This window comes from Rhipicephalus microplus, unplaced genomic scaffold, assembly GCF_043290135.1.
Source record: "Rhipicephalus microplus isolate Deutch F79 unplaced genomic scaffold, USDA_Rmic scaffold_290, whole genome shotgun sequence".
Taxonomy (NCBI): domain Eukaryota; kingdom Metazoa; phylum Arthropoda; class Arachnida; order Ixodida; family Ixodidae; genus Rhipicephalus; species Rhipicephalus microplus.
Window position 1 is genome coordinate 157574 of NW_027464860.1, and position 4649 is coordinate 162222.

At 57.4% G+C, this 4649-nt stretch overlaps 2 non-coding genes across 2 annotated transcripts; both read right to left on the minus strand.

Moving 5' to 3' along the window:
• On the minus strand, positions 1-153 carry LOC142793179 (5.8S ribosomal RNA). The gene has a single exon (XR_012891496.1). It is a non-coding gene; the product is annotated as a 5.8S ribosomal RNA (ribosomal RNA).
• Positions 154-1872: 1719 nt separating this feature from the next.
• Positions 1873-3687, minus strand: LOC142793186 (small subunit ribosomal RNA). Its single transcript, XR_012891503.1, has one exon. It is a non-coding gene; the product is annotated as a small subunit ribosomal RNA (ribosomal RNA).
• Positions 3688-4649: the final 962 nt, after the last annotated feature.

A 4649-nucleotide genomic window follows, 5' to 3' on the forward strand; every position in this document is an offset into this window, starting at 1 on the left:
CGACCCTCAGACAGACGAAGCCAAGGGAAGACCCAAGGCCGCAATGTGCGTTCAAAGAATCAGTGCTCAGTGTGTCCTGCAATTCACACCAAGTCTCGCAGCTGGCTGCGTTCTTCATCGACCCGAGAACCGAGTGATCCACCGCTTAGAGTCGTGAAAAAGTGTTTGTTCAATTCCGTACAGTCAAAACCAAACGTTTCTGGCACTCGGCCAAACAGTGGCCAAGAAGGGCGCTTTTCAGCGCACGCTTGGACTCCAAAACTCTGCCGCGCCTTTTTCGGCTGCCGCAAATCGAGCAAACGGTGTGTTTCGGACGGCGTTTCGCTTCCGCTACTTGCGAGTGCTTTCGTGGTCCACCCCTCTATAAATACTCGGGAGGCGTCGAAGCCGGTTCTCCAAGCCGGACCCGTAGGTATCGTTGTGTGCTCGCTCTCATTGGCCCGCCTAACCAGAAAATGCCTGCGGTACACCCATTTGGATAAGAGTGCACGCAGATGCGGGCCTCGACGGCTACACATTTCCTCGGGCGGCCGCCTCCCGGCCTCCGTGGAGCGCGGGATGCACGGTCCCATCGACAAGCCTCTCCCGTTTTTACCGTGGCGTCGCGGTTCACCACGGCGGGCGGGTCGGTCTCCTCCGCATAAAAAGGGGGACCCCCGCTTTTTGTTCCACGAAATCGCACAAGCTTTTTTCGCATCCACGGTTTGCCACCGCACACCAAAATGCCGATCCGGCTGCCTACTTTAGCCAACAGGTGGAGCCAGGCGCGCCGTACTTGCGCGGCACTTCCCACGTCCACCGAAGTCGGTGCCAAGGACCACTTTCGGCGCCGGAGCCGCGTACGAGCCTACTCGAGGCGGAAGAACGAAGCCAGCAAGGGCCTGGCCGCAAGTGCGTTCAATTGTCGGGACGTCCAAGTCCCTCGTTCTTCCGTGCTTCCTCTTTCGGCAAGTCGTTGCGGCACCTTCCCAAAGCGCGCAGACCCGCTAATCGCGACGAGCGCGACGTGGCCGTGCCGCCTTTCCCTCGGCAGCAAGCAAAACGCCTGGCAACGTCGACGCTCCCCTAACCGCGATCTCGCACCGTGTTTCGTGTGGCGAATTCAAAAGCCGGCCGGCGCTGCTGCAACCATTACGGTCGGTACGCATACGCCGCGGAGGGCGGGACGGTCATCGGAGCGTGCGGTTCCTCCATCGAGTACTGCGCACCTCGGCCGTCGCATCGCCGTGCCATGACCGGCCGCGCGTCAACGCGAACCGGTGCCAGCGAGATCCCTCGCCTGCAAGAACCGACCGGCAGCCTCCGTCACCCGAGGACGCGGAGGCGCTTGCCGCGGACGGCGGGACGGTATGCACTGGTGCACAGCGGACCCGTCACATCGCCAGTTCCTTGACCGACCGCCGACGCTTGTGCCGTTCCTCTCGTACTTGGCAGTCGCCGCGCGATTGTCGGGTCTCGTTCTTGCACGCTCGAACGGTCGGGAGGGCACTCGGCTGGCGTTTCGGGAACGCGCAGCCTCGCCTTCTACCGACGTAACCACGACTCGCCGTTCGCGCTCCGCCGCTCCTGTTTACAGTACTAGGCGGTCCCGCAGCGGTCGGGTCGCGCATTTCGAGCGCTTCGAGCCACGGTGCAGTGGCGGGTCGAAAGCCGACCTATGAGTGCGTTGCGCCGTTTGTACCCGCGTCCGCCACCTGGCCGACCGTCCAAGGTCGCGGTGTTGGCGTCCGCTGGGCGCAACAATTTGTCACGGGGTGCCGCTCCACATTCAGGCAGCCCCGTGGGGAAAAGCCGACCCCGCGTCCAAACGGGGTCAGCGGCAGAAAGTGTCGGGCGCAGACGCAGCTGAGGCGCTCACCCTTCACAATCCGTTAATGATCCTTCCGCAGGTTCACCTACGGAAACCTTGTTACGACTTTTACTTCCTCTAAATGATCAAGTTTGGTCATCTTTCCAACAGACCGGCGCAACCGAAAGGCCGCGCCGGACATCGGTCCGAAGACCTCACTAAATCATTCAATCGGTAGTAGCGACGGGCGGTGTGTACAAAGGGCAGGGACGTAATCAACGCGAGCTTATGACTCGCGCTTACTGGGAATTCCTCGTTCAAGGGGAACAATTGCAAGCCCCTATCCCAATCACGAAAGAAGTTCCACGGGTTACCCAGTCTTTTCAGACAGGGATAAAGACACGCTGCTTCCTTCAGTGTAGCGCGCGTGCGGCCCCGGACATCTAAGGGCATCACAGACCTGTTATTGCTCTGTTTCGTGCGGCTAGGAGCCGCTTGTCCCTCTAAGAAGGTTGTAAGGTGCTGGGAACCCCGCACCTATTTAATAGGCTAGAGTCTCGTTCGTTATCGGAATTAACCAGACAAATCGCTCCACCAACTAAGAACGGCCATGCACCACCATCCACCGAATCAAGAAAGAGCTCTCAATCTGTCAATCCTCCCAGTGTCCGGGCCGGGTAAGTTTTCCCGTGTTGAGTCAAATTAAGCCGCAGGCTCCACTCCTGGTGGTGCCCTTCCGTCAATTCCTTTAAGTTTCAGCTTTGCAACCATACTTCCCCCGGAACCCAAATACTTTGGTTTCCCGGAAGCTGCCCGCCGAGTCATTTGAGTAACTCAGGCGGATCGCTGGTTGGCATCGTTTATGGTCAGAACTAGGGCGGTATCTGATCGCCTTCGAACCTCTGACTTTCGTTCTTGATCAATGAAAACATTCTTGGCAAATGCTTTCGCAGTAGTTCGTCTTGCGACGGTCCAAGAATTTCACCTCTAGCGCCGCAATACGAATGCCCCCGTCCGTCCCTCTTAATCATTACCTCGTATTCCAAAAACCAACAGAACAGAAACGAGGTCTTGTTCTATTATTCCATGCAAGTTTATTCAGGCGACTCGCCTGCGTTGAGCACTCTAATTTTTTCAAAGTAAAAGCACCGGCCATCTCGAGGCACACAATGAAGTGCACCAAGAAAGAACCGGCATGATGTTCAGTCCGAGCCGTCGCATCGGGTAGATGCACTACTCGTCTGGAACTGAGATCCAACTACGAGCTTTTTAACCGCAGCAGCTTTAGTATACGCTATTGGAGCTGGAATTACCGCGGCTGCTGGCACCAGACTTGCCCTCCAATTGATCCTCGTTAAAGGATTTAGAGTGTACTCATTTCAATTACGGGGCCTCAAAAGAGTCCCGTATTGTTATTTTTCGTCACTACCTCCCCGTGCCGGGAGTGGGTAATTTGCGCGCCTGCTGCCTTCCTTGGATGTGGTAGCCGTTTCTCAGGCTCCCTCTCCGGAATCGAACCCTGATTCTCCGTTACCCGTAACAACCATGGTAAGCAAGTAACCTACCATCGAAAGTTGATAAGGCAGACACTTGAAAGAAACGTCGCCGGCTCGTGGCCATGCGATCAGCACAAAGTTATCCAGAGTCACCACACAATACGGGCCGAAACCCGATCGATCTTGGTCTAATAAAAGCACCCGTTACCCAAAGGGCTCCAGGCTCACTGCATGTATTAGCTCTAGAATTGCCACAGTTATCCAAGTAGGAAGAAACGATCTAAGGAACCATAACTGATTTAATGAGCCATTCGCGGTTTCGCCTTATTTCGGCATGTACTTAGACATGCATGGCTTAATCTTTGAGACAAGCATATGATTACTGGCAGGATCAACCAGGTAATCGTTCGACTGCGCGTCCGTCCTCGCCCTCGGCGGGCCGGACGCAGTCTGTGTGCGGCGGAGGCCACCTTCAGGCGCCCCAACACGCTTATTTTGCACTCCGAGATGACGGCGTTCGAGCTCGCTACGGCACAACCTTCCCGAAAGACGAGTGGGAGCCGTGCGGCAAGAAGCACGTTCATGCTCGCTCTTTTTCGTTGCATCGACTCGGTCGCGCCGTGCGGGTTGCCCAAGCCCGCTGCACTGTCGGTGGACCGGCCGGAACTAGCAACGGAGCCGAGACTGCAAAGCCGCCAGACGACGGGTCACGCCCGCGTCTTCGGCGCTTTCGCATCTGAATCGCCCGAGGACGACACGGAACACACCTCGATATCGTGGTAAAACGGCACCGTCCGACAACCAGCCCCTAACGCATCAAGCGGATGAGGCTGCAGACGACTGCCGTGGATTCCCCTGGAGCAGACCCGAGGACACGCTTGACGAGGCCGAAGCCCGCCGCATATCAGACACCCGGTCGCTTTCGCGTACGCCGCTCACGAGAACCCCCACATAATAGCAGCGATAAGTACCCAGACCTCCTTGGGCCCTAATACGAGCGTACTCGAGAAAATTTCACCGCGGGTGTGCCCCGAAACGTGTGGCATGTTGAGCGTGCCACAAGTCTACGTCGCTCTCAAACCCGCCGAGGTCGTAGAATTTGCGACCCTACTCACGAAATTCCCACCGAGGATACGGCCGCAAACGTACCGCACCTTGGGTAGGCCACGAGTTTGTGCAACACTACGCTGACGGCACAGCACCGAGGTCGTGCGCGCACGCACGGGAAAATTCCGCCGCGGTTTCTGCCGAAAACGTGAGGCACCACGACTCTCCGCAAGTTCGCGTCGACTGCGAAAGACCGAAGTCGTGAACGACGTGTCCGCTACTCGCCGCCGACACGCTGGACACCAAACGTACAACGA